The following is a 12,038-nucleotide window of genomic DNA, read 5'->3' as shown; positions in this document are numbered from 1 at the left end:
CTATTTTCTGTTTTGTCATTTCAGTATTAGTGAAAACACAGGTTTTATTTTGCAGAGCAACGAACTGACGTTGCAGACAGTTCGCTGTGACTTATTGGTTTATTGTGTGCAGGTAACACACATAAGTTAAACATGTTATAATGAGAATAGACCTATATGGGAGAGAGGGACATGTTTGGATTCTTGAGTTACTAAAACCTTCAGTAGAAAATTTGTGGTAAATTACATCTAGAATGGTGCATTTTACACAACGGTTTTTACATAATGGTTGCACATTGCACTGCAGGTCTGCCCATTTCATAATGAGCTGCAGTAATCACAGGAATCTAGTTGTTCTATTGTTACCTGAAACATGAATTCTGTTATATTGAGCCTATGAGTGTGAAAATTTCCATCTAGAGTAACTGATACGGGTTAGGCTTCCGAAAACATTCTGAATGTGAAAAAGTTTTCCACTCGTGCAGTGAACAATATATTTGTGATGTTTGTTTCTCATGTTTCTGGTAAATATTTTGGTTTATGAACAGTACTTGAAAATTTATTTCCTGTGTAGTGTTGTAACAATATTGTGTGACAGTGTCACTGTATTTGTCTCCATCTTTCTAACCGTTCAAACAGAATTAGTCTTTAGTAGACCTATTTGTCAACTTTGAAATTGCTTCTTTGTGGATTTTTGTTTATTGACTTCATTGCTAGATTCCAGTGAGCTGTATTATCAACCAGTGCTTAATTTCATATATGAAAAAAAAAAAAATTAGGAGTATTAATACTGACATTTACTCTACGTTGGTATTGCTTAACTATGTTACAACCTGCTCATCTGTAGACAATCATGCAAAATGTAGTTAAGTATGTGTTGCTTAAGGTTTTCCTGACACAAGAAATAATGTCACATGGCACATTGCCTAAAAACCTCCCACAGTTTATTACATACATTTTGAGTTTCGTTTCTTCCTGTTGGTACTAACGGTAAATGATTTCACCTGTGAAACATTTGTTATCCCTGTGATCATGGAGTACTTGAAATTAATATTTTTGATTGCAGCACCAGTTATTTTTATTGTATATCTGTTGTAGAATAATGCTGCTTCATTACTGGGTTAATGTAGTGTTGTGATCAAAATTCAGTGCCAAGTAATTTCATTACCTTTATTTGTACACTGTTGTTTACCATTCATTGCACACAAGTTCTATTAGAGTTTTATGTGAAACATTTCACTGTTATCAAGTGGTTTTAAGTCAGAGTACAGTGCATCAGTTAAACCTCTGAGCTGCTTACATTAAATGTGCAAGAACAGTACTGTATTTGCCATATCTTTCTTTAGGAAAAAAGAAAGAGCATGATCTCTGTGCTCAGGTCATACTCTCCTTTTAGTCTTGGCAATTCATACAGAATATTAGTTAGCTATCATGTATGTACCACAGTGTTACCGTCCTTACTTTTTACAATTAGCATTTTGTGGCTTTGTCCAATTTTAGATACCTGCTAACTGCTTTTGTATTAATTAATCTGAAATTGCTCAGCATCAGCTTTATTATCATATGACAGACTTTTACAATTTTATGCATATATTGCCACGAACATGGTTTGTTAGTTTTACTTGCTTCTCAACAAATATTTTGCTGGGAACTGAACACATGTTCAGATGTACATAGCATTGATGCAAGATTGGGCAGGCTTGACAGGAGCAATGAAGCATATTTTATTTTTAAGTATGTAAAATATTTCTTATTATAGTCTAAAATCTGTTGAAAGTATTGTCTGTAATTGACATAGCTGTGCCTTATTTAAAGTAAGTTAGGCTGTTATTTCGATGATGTTTGGTATCCAATAAATGTGTCAGAAGTTCTTTATGTCTTATTCCATTACTTCATGTATTGTGATGTACTTGGTCAATTGAACCTACTGACACTCTACTTCGTATTTGACCTGTGAGATATTAATATGTGTGTTGTTGTATTTTGTCATATGTAGTAACACAACAGAACATAATACTGAGGATATTTGCTTTGTGTCCATTATTATTTGGAATGTAGCATATGGTACCAGGCATATCTGTATTGTAGTCCAAGGTCTAGGTTACGTTGATTGGTGATGGTTTGGTTTTAAGTTGGTGAATCCAAGAAATGTGAATATAAAATATTAGTTGTGGTGATTTAATAATCTGTAGTGTAGCTCCAAGTCTAGGTTATATTGAAAGTGAACAATTTAGTTAACCCATAATTTTTGTGTTCTTATTACATGCAATCAGATGCATTGGTTGGGATTACGGAAGTGTCAGATTCCACCCATCTGCTTTGACCATGACGTATGGCGGAAATGGCTATTCTAAGAATCTCCAATATGGCACCAATGATGTCACTACATACAAACGATAACAAACACAATCCCAAAACACACAAAATGATGAACAAAAAAAATTATTACAAAATCTACAGGAATTGGACACTTCCCTTGACCTGTGTAGGTCAACCGCAGCTGACGATACCAAAACACCAATGCCTACAGCAAACACTATGGAAATTGGAATCAGATATTTCCCTTGACCACAGCTGACGATACCAAACACCAATACTTATGCGTAAAACTACGAATATTAGAATCGCTCATTTCACTTGACCTACATAGGTCATCCATAGCTATTGATACAAAAAAAAAACACCTACAACTACGAAAAACAAAACTAAAACCACACACACACAGAGGGCGCCATCATACACAACAAGAAAACTCCGCGCCTTAATGACATCGCACACCATAACACCCTTACGCCTTGGGTCAAAGCAGACAGGTGGAATCGGACACTTGCGTTCACCCCATTGGTCTCAGGCCAAATGTACTAGTCAGTTTCGCTTATGTTGGTTCTTGTCTATTTTTGTTTTGGGTGTTGCAGTTATATTGTGTCATTATGTGACAGTGTTACTGGATTCAATAAAATTTAAAACATTGATTCAGAAATGTTGTATACTGTTCTTCGAGCTTTGGAGGGTAATGGAGCTTTATAGAGTGTTGCTCCTTGCTTTGTGCAATGTTATTTAAATAAAGTGTATTAGGAATTTCTTATGCCAACTTGTACAATGTTCTCATTTTGTATGTTGTTCAGCAGATGTAGCTTTTGCTATGATGTACACGTTGCTGCATAGTTGGGGCATACAATTTAAAAGATTTAAGGTTTTTTTTCCAACTTAGGTGGTTCTGAGACATTAGCTGGATGATATTTTATTTGTGTGGAATGTTATACATAAAATAAAAATTATTTTTATCCACCCGTTTTTTCACTTATGTGACTTTCACCTCATTATTTCCACAAAATTGTATGTGTAACAGGTTTCACCTATATGCATTTGATGGTCATCTTTAAATGGATTTCATAAGCTACTACTTCTGAGTATTTAGGTTATATTGTGATTGAGTTACACTTATTCATTTTCTGCATTTCTCTCAGAATTAAACAAGTACTGTAACTGTTCCATAAAAACACGCGAGAACTGCCGGATATCAGTAATGTCCTGCCACTCTGCGCCGAAATATCGTGGCAGGACGTTACTGATATCCGGCAGTTCTCCTGTGTTTTTATGGAACAATCAGTACGCCGGGAAAGCTTTAAACATCACATCAAGTACTGTAACTGTCCAAAGGCTTGTTTTCCACAGGGCATTAAATCTGAAACAGGAAAAAAAGCATCATAAAAATAATTTGCATATCAACATCTCTAAATATGTCAATAATGATGAGCAACATTGAGTCAGCGTAGTTTTCCATGGTCATTGTTGCCGTAGCTAAAACTTTCCAGTTACGTAACAGAAACTGTGGCGTACAAGACAGCATGACTATGTGATCACATACCTGGAGAAATTTTAATAAAAGTGCAACATTGTTTTCTGTATTTGATACATGCTACTTGTCCTAATGCTGAGAGATAGCACTTCTGTTTAGAGGATTCATCTTCAGTTTGATATTGCACAGTTCTTCAACACTTATGCTTGTCTTACATGAGCTACTGTGTTGCTACTTAGAGGCAAGACAGCTTGTCTTGGGAACAGTGTGATAAAGAAGCTAGAAAAGCAATTATGAAGACAGGAAACCAGAGGAAAAAATACAAGTAGACTGTAAAAATTAAATGTTTTTAGCATTTTGAAAAGACAAATACTCATAAGTAATCGACAAATTTTTTTTTTTCCTTCAAGTTTTAGTTTCCGACAAAATGAAATGAAATCACGACTGTGATATTTTGCAGATGCCTCAGTTTGTGTGCAAGATAATTCTCTGTTGGTTTTTCTTTTTTTTTTTTTTTTTTCTAGCAGGCAGCAAATTATAATAATAATAGTCTTTGTTTTTGAAGCTTATTGTGTTTTATTTATGAGGGCAGTCAAATGAAAACAGAACACCTGCCACAATGGGACCATCAAATGGTTTCTTTCAAAGTAATCAATGCATGCTTTAAGACATTATCCCATTGGGAGATGAGATGATCAATTCGTGTTTCATAGAACATGATTGGGCCACTGACGGATTCAAAATCACACCCAATCATGCATTTCCATGTTTGACTAAAAACGATGCCCACATATGCATTTTTTGGGTCACCAAAGACATAAAAATCACATGGTGAACAATCTGAGCTTTATGTAGGATGTTACAGTGTTTCCCGACCATATCACTGAAGTGTAGCTATTGTACAGTTGGTAGTGAGGGGCAGGCATTATCATGCAACAGGATGATTCCGTTTGACAATATTCCGACAGCCTGAAGGCAAACAACAAAGTCAGTGGCAGAAACATCCCACATCTCCACTACCAAGGAAATCCAAAGCTTTTCACACAGGTTCCGGTAAGCTCCTGATGATTTCCTCCTTTGACTTCGGGGCCCCTGTGCTCATCGAGTTCCTTGAGTATGGAACCACAATCAGTGGGCAGTGCTATGAATACACTTTGCAGAAACTGCCATTAAGTCAAAACACCCAGAAATTCTGTTGGACAGAATAATCTTGTTGCACAATAATGCCCGCCCCCACAATCAATCAGAAAAAGGCTGCACTTCATCGATTTGGTTGGGAAACATTGCAGCATCCTCCAGATCTTTCACCATTTGGTTTTCAACTCTTTGGCTACCTGAAGAAGTACATGTGTGGATGTCCCTTTCAGTAGTGTATGTCATCCCTGCAAGTGCACAACTAAATCTTTGATAAGTCAAATATTTTTCTGAGTTTTACAAAAAAGGTGTTTTTGACTTTTAATTGCATTAAAATTAAACCCTGCTAACTTGGGCCACATTATTTCAGGGGCATTAACGGAGTGGAGGGGGAGCCACCATAACTTCTTGACAACGGCGCCACAGAACTCTCACCCTCTGCCCATACATGGTAAGTATGTAATGATCTATTGCAGTTTCAATCATTGATTTGTATTGTCATTAAGCCAGTGAGAAGTTTAAAGTGCTGCCACAAATACACAAGTATTTCAAAACATCAGCCTACACATTGGTGAGGAAAAACATATTAACCTATCACAAATTGTAACATATCTGCCCCTCACCCATCTCCATTTTCTTTCTCATAATTGTGTTGCCTAAGTTAGTCCATTCAGGGATCTCCTTATACAAGCTGACTCATGATGACACCGCAGTGACAGGGCGATGATGGACTCTGAGTAATCCGCGAATAGTGTGGAAAGGGAAGTAAGGAACAAGTGAATTGAGCCAAGACCATACTGCTGGGTGCCTGAAGTGTTGTTGTCACAAGTTACCATTGCCAAAGTGGCAAATGAATGTGGTCACACTTGCTCACTGAGATGACATATGAACAGGGTTGGTTCAAACAGTAGCCAGTTTCTACTCCAGTCTGGGGTAAAACACACTCATCTTTGTTTACAAGAATATCAATAGTTGTTAAGAAACGGTTCTGTCAGATGCATTTTCCAGGATATAAGGAAATACTCATTTGTGAAACATTTACAAAGGCAAGTTGTGGAATGCTGAATTTGGACAGTCTAAGTGTCATTGCAACCAATAAGAAACTGCAATAGGCCTGTTTTCTGTACTCTCATTATCTCTTCATTCTCCTCTTCATACAGCATTAGTTTAAAATAGCAAGGCAACTAATGTTGAAGCTATTTATTTGTATTAGAAATGAATTGAATACTCATGTACCAGTTAGTTAAAAATACGAGAATAAGTAACGAACTATTGTCTGTCTCGTTTCAGATATAGTATTAACATGAGACACTTCACAGATGATGCAGTTATCTATAAAGTAGACTCAATTTCTTCGGCACAAAGTGCACTTCTGGAAGACAAGTTCATCTGCAGTAAAGAAATCATTTTGTGCTTCCAGCCGCATTAAGTAGTTCAGGCTCAATAACCTTTCTACTAATCCGTCATTGTTGTCATTATGTGTCAACTATTCAGTGCAAAGTGGAAGACAGCAGTGTTGATGAAAGCCCTTGGTGGGATATAAATAATTTAAGACCCAAAAGTTGGCAACAGTCCATTTCATTAATGTGACCACTGACAGCTACGCCTTGCAGACAACACTTGTGTGTCTTACGTTTATACATGTTATCTGCCTTTCTTTTTCTTCCGACAGAAATGAAACTGTATAATAGTCATAAAAACTAGACAGAGAAGGAGGAGGTCTGTCAGCTCACATGTAATTGTTGCTAAGAAATGCATTTGGCGGTTGTCTCAAGCATTAGACACTGAGAGAGCTTCTTGAGGATTGTATCGAAATGATAAATGTTTTCCAAGTACCTTAAAGATTGCTCCTCTTCCACCACTATTTGGAAAACAATTTCACACAAACATTGAAAAAATTAATGTTTTCAATACAAGAGACAGTACATTCAGATCTTCTAACATTTTTCGGACGACATGAGACAGTGTGGTACTGGTGTGCAAGAGACACATGTCTCTCGCAGTTGACTTGCGTATTGTGTGCAGCCGATCCTCTTCTCTGGGTAATCAGTTACATCAATCTCTAAAAGCTTCTTCTCCAAAGACTATAGCAGGTTCCAGGAATTTATTAAGCTACTTCTCTATTCTTGAAATAATTTGTGTACTCGTGGAACACTTTCAACTCATTCATGGTATATTTTTAACTCTCAACACAAAGCAACATTTACTCTTTTTCACATAAGTATGTAAGCTCTGGCAAGCCAACTGGTGTCTTTAAACATCAGACTCGATAAAACACAAGTACAATATCATAGATTGTAACAATCCAATAATTTATAGACATCACATGTGCCCTGCCTCATGCAGAGCTAAGACATGAAGTAAGTTATAAGTATATAGTCAGTTGTTTTCTTTTCTTTTTCTACAATAATCACTTTCACTAACACATCAAAGAATATTCCATAATTATTCCTTGAGCTTTCATCAAGTCTTCTGTGGCGCTGGCGGCAAACACTTGTCGTCGTCTGTGACTCGCCCCTCTTACAGTCTTCTAATAACAAACTTCCAACCTGCACATAGAAACGGGTGGATCGATAGAAACGTTCTCACTCTCACGAACTCGTGCCTAAAATATCGGGTGTTCGATACGGTGGAAGGCTGAGTGTTTCCAGAATTTACACCGAAATTCTTGAGGCACTACAATCTATTGATGTGCGTGGCTGTTCTGTCAGAAGATTCTAAATGTTTCTTCAGCAGTTTATGTTTATGCATCGTATAACATGATAAAAAGCACATCTTGTTGAAGAATGTTGTGAAGTTTAATAGCTTACGAGCCTTGCCCTAGTTCTTTGAGGCTTTTTTCTTGATCAGTGTGTTTCATAAATTTTTCCGGTGATGTTAGAAATCTTGAACTCAGGTGTACATAAAGCAACAAGTTTTCTCATGTGGTTACTATTCTCTGTGTTTTCTTGTACCATGCAAGACATACTGAAGTTTCATTCAGGTGCATCTAAATTACCATCCCGGTTTAGGTTTTGCTTGCTTTCACCCAAGCAATGACTGTTAAAATGAGTAATGCCTGCTTTATTTCTCCAGTACTTCTACAACCAAGCAACTACTGCATCTTTGTTAGTACCAGTGAGATGTTGAACTCTTAACCATTCATCCTTTTTACATCTACATCTACATTGATACTCCGCAAGCCACCCAACGGTGTGTGGCGGAGGACACTTTATGTGCCACTGTCATTACCTCCCTTTCCTGTTCCAGTCGCGTATGGTTCGCGGGAAGAACGACTGTCTGAAAGCCTCCGTGCGCGCTCTAATCTCTCTAATTTTACATTCGTGATCTCCTCGGGAGGTATAAGTAGGGGGAAGCAATATATTCGATACCTCATCCAGAAACGCACCCTCTCGAAACCTGGCGAGCAAGCTACACCGCGATGCAGAGCGCCTCTCTTGTAGAGTCTGCCACTTGAGTTTATTAAACATCTCCGTAACGCTATCACGGTTACCAAATAACCCGGTGACAAAACGCGCCGCTCTTCTTTGGATCTTCTCTATCTCCTCCGTCAACCCGACCTGGTACGGATCCCACACTGATGAGCAATACTCAAGTATAGGTCGAACGAGTGTTTTGTAAGCCACCTCCTTTGTTGATGGACTACATTTTCTAAGGACTCTCCCAATGAATCTCAACCTGGTACCCGCCTTACCAACAATTAATTTTATATGATCATTCCACTTCAAATCGTTCCGTACGCACACTCCCAGATATTTTACAGAAGTAACTGCTACCAGTGTTTGTCCCGCTATCATATAATCATACAATAAAGGATCCTTCTTTCTATGTATTCGCAATACATTAAATTTGTCTATGTTAAGGGTCAGTTGCCACTCCCTGCACCAAGTGCCTATCCGCTGCAGATCTTCCTGTATTTCGCTACAATTTTCTAATGCAGCAACTTCTCTGTATACTACAGCATCATCCGCGAAAAGCCGCATGGAACTTCCGACACTATCTACTAGGTCATTTATATATATTGTGAAAAGCAATGGTCCCATAACACTCCCCTGTGGCACGCCAGAGGTTACTTTAACGTCTGTAGACGTCTCTCCATTGATAACAACATGCTGTGTTCTGTTTGCTAAAAACTCTTCAATCCAGCCACACAGCTGGTCTGATATTCCGTAGGCTCTTACTTTGTTTATCAGGCGACAGTGCGGAACTGTATCGAACGCCTTCCGGAAGTCAAGAAAAATAGCATCTACCTGGGAGCCTGTATCTAATATTTTCTGGGTCTCATGAACAAATAAGGCGAGTTGGGTCTCACACGATCGCTGTTTCCGGAATCCATGTTGATTCCTACATAGTAGATTCTGGGTTTCCAGAAATGACATGATACGCGAGCAAAAAACATGTTCTAAAATTCTACAAGAGATCGACGTAAGAGATATAGGTCTATAGTTTTGCGCATCTGCTCGACGACCCTTCTTGAAGACTGGGACTATCTGTGCTCTTTTCCAATCATTTGGAACCCTCCGTTCCTCTAGAGACTTGCGGTACACGGCTGTTAGAAGGGGGGCAAGTTCTTTCGCGTACTCAGTGTAGAATCGAATTGGTATCCCGTCAGGTCCAGTGGACTTTCCTCTATTGAGTGATTCCAGTTGCTTTTCTATTCCTTGGACACTTATTCGATGTCAGCCATTTTTTCGTTTGTGCGAGGATTTAGAGAAGGAACTGCAGTGCGGTCTTCCTCTGTGAAACAGCTTTGGAAAAAGATGTTTAGTATTTCAGCTTTACGCGTGTCATCCTCTGTTTCAATGCCATCATCATCCCGTAGTGTCTGGATATGCTGTTTCGAGCCACTTACTGATTTAACGTAAGACCAGAACTTCCTAGGATTTTCTGTCAAGTCGGTACATAGAATTTTACTTTCGAATTCAATGAACGCTTCACGCATAGCCCTCCTTACGCTAACTTTGACATCGTTTAGCTTCTGTTTGTCTGAGAGGTTTTGGCTGCGTTTAAACTTGGAGTGGAGCTCTCTTTGCTTTCGCAGTAGTTTCCTAACTTTGTTGTTGTACCACGGTGGATTTTTCCCGTCCCTCACAGTTTTACTCGGCACGTACCTGTCTAAAACGCATTTTACGATTGCCTTGAACTTTTTCCATAAACACTCAACATTGTCAGTGTCGGAACAGAAATTTTCGTTTTGATCTGTTAGGTAGTCTGAAATCTGCCTTCTATTACTCTTGCTAAATAGATAAACCTTCCTCCCTTTTTTTATATTCCTATTAACTTCCATATTCAGGGATGCTGCAATGGCCTTATGATCACTGATTCCCTGTTCTGTACATACAGAGTCGAAAAGTTCGGGTCTGTTTGTTATCAGTAGGTCCAAGATGTTATCTCCACGAGTCGGTTCTCTGTTTAATTGCTCGAGGTAATTTTCGGATAGTGCACTCAGTATAATGTCACTCGATGCTCTGTCCCTACCACCCGTCCTAAACATCTGAATGTCCCAGTCTATATCTGGTAAATTGAAATCTCCACCTAAGACTATAACATGCTGAGAAAATTTATGTGAAATGTATTCCAAATTTTCTCTCAGTTGTTCTGCCACTAATGCTGCTGAGTCGGGAGGTCGGTAAAAGGAGCCAATTATTAACCTAGTTCGGTTGTTTAGTGTAACCTCCACCCATAATAATTCACAGGAACTATCCACTTCTACTTCACTACAGGATAAACTACTACTAACAGCGACGAACACTCCACCACCGGTTGCATGCAATCTATCCTTTCTAAACACCGTCTGTACCTTTGTAAAAATTTCGGCAGAATTTATCTCTGGCTTAAGCCAGCTTTCTGTACCTATAACGATTTCAGCTTCGGTGCTTTCTATCAGCGCTTGAAGTTCCGGTACTTTGCCAACGCAGCTTCGACAGTTGACAATTACAATACCGATTGCTGCTTGGTCCCCGCATGTCCTGACTTTGCCCCGCACCCGTTGAGGCTGTTGCCCTTTCTGTACTTGCCCAAGGCCATCTAACCTAAAAAACCGCCCAGCCCACGCCACACAACCCCTGCTACCCGTGTAGCCGCTTGTTGCGTGTAGTGGACTCCTGACCTATCCAGCGGAACCCGAAACCCCACCACCCTATGGCGCAAGTCGAGGAATCTGCAGCCCACACGGTCGCAGAACCGTCTCAGCCTCTGATTCAGACCCTCCACTCGGCTCTGTACCAAAGGTCCGCAGTCAGTCCTGTCGACGATGCTGCAGATGGTGAGCTCTGCTTTCATCCCGCTAGCGAGACTGGCAGTCTTCACCAAATCAGATAGCCGCCGGAAGCCAGAGAGGATTTCCTCCGATCCATAGCGACACACATCATTGGTGCCGACATGAGCGACCACCTGCAGATGGGTGCACCCTGTACCCTTCATGGCATCCGGAAGGACCCTTTCCACATCTGGAATGACTCCCCCCGGTATGCACACGGAGTGCACATTGGTTTTCTTCCCCTCTCTTGCTGCCATTTCCCTAAGGGGCCCCATTACGCGCCTGACGTTGGAGCTCCCAACTACCAGTAAGCCCACCCTCTGCGACTGCCCGGATCTTGCAGACTGAGGAGCAACCTCTGGAACAGGACAAGCAGCCATGTCAGGCCGAAGATCAGTATCAGCCTGAGACAGAGCCTGAAACCGGTTCGTCAGACAAACTGGAGAGGCTTTCCCTTCAGCCCTCCGGGATGTCTTTCGCCCCCTGCCACACCTTGAAACGACCTCCCACTCTACCACAGGTGAGGGATCAGCCTCAATGCGGGCAGTATTTTAGATGCGTGATGAGTTATCTCCTCAAAACTTGCGGTTAGATTCGTATGCTAAAACATTAACCCTAGTATCAAAATTAACTCCGTAACACCAAGGGGCAACGTACCACTGAAGCACTATTGTTTGGCTCACTTTTGCACCTTAATTCATTGTTTAATCTTCTGAGAATTGTGTTAACAGTGTGCTTGTGGATATTCAGCCAAGTACTTGATTCCACTTTTGTGCACAATATTTCAGTGACTTGCACAGTCACCATCTTCAGATGCTGTGAGCTGTGTTTTTATGTACACTCACTGCCTGTAGGTGCCACACCACT

The 12,038-nt window shown here is 39.9% G+C and overlaps 2 long non-coding RNA genes across 3 annotated transcripts in view; one reads left to right on the top strand and one right to left on the bottom strand.

The window, feature by feature from the left end:
* The window catches only part of LOC126473518 (uncharacterized), a 675,218-nt gene that overhangs the window by 1,432 nt on the left and 661,748 nt on the right, over positions 1-12,038 (top strand). The window contains exon 2 of the long non-coding RNA XR_007586476.1: positions 5,283-5,363. This is a non-coding gene — a long non-coding RNA (uncharacterized LOC126473518). The remainder of the gene's footprint in view (positions 1-5,282; positions 5,364-12,038) is intronic.
* Positions 1-12,038, bottom strand: part of LOC126473519 (uncharacterized) — a 369,422-nt gene that overhangs the window by 24,279 nt on the left and 333,105 nt on the right. Inside the window, exon 4 of one of the 2 annotated variants that reach the window (XR_007586478.1) lies at positions 3,433-3,664. The exons of the other annotated variant lie outside the window; for it this stretch is intronic. This is a non-coding gene — a long non-coding RNA (uncharacterized LOC126473519). Of the gene's footprint in view, positions 1-3,432; positions 3,665-12,038 lie in introns of those variants that run through there. 2 annotated transcript variants of the gene reach the window in all.

Source organism: Schistocerca serialis, chromosome 4, assembly GCF_023864345.2.
Source record: "Schistocerca serialis cubense isolate TAMUIC-IGC-003099 chromosome 4, iqSchSeri2.2, whole genome shotgun sequence".
Taxonomy (NCBI): domain Eukaryota; kingdom Metazoa; phylum Arthropoda; class Insecta; order Orthoptera; family Acrididae; genus Schistocerca; species Schistocerca serialis.
This window is presented reverse-complemented; position numbering and strand designations above follow the sequence as displayed.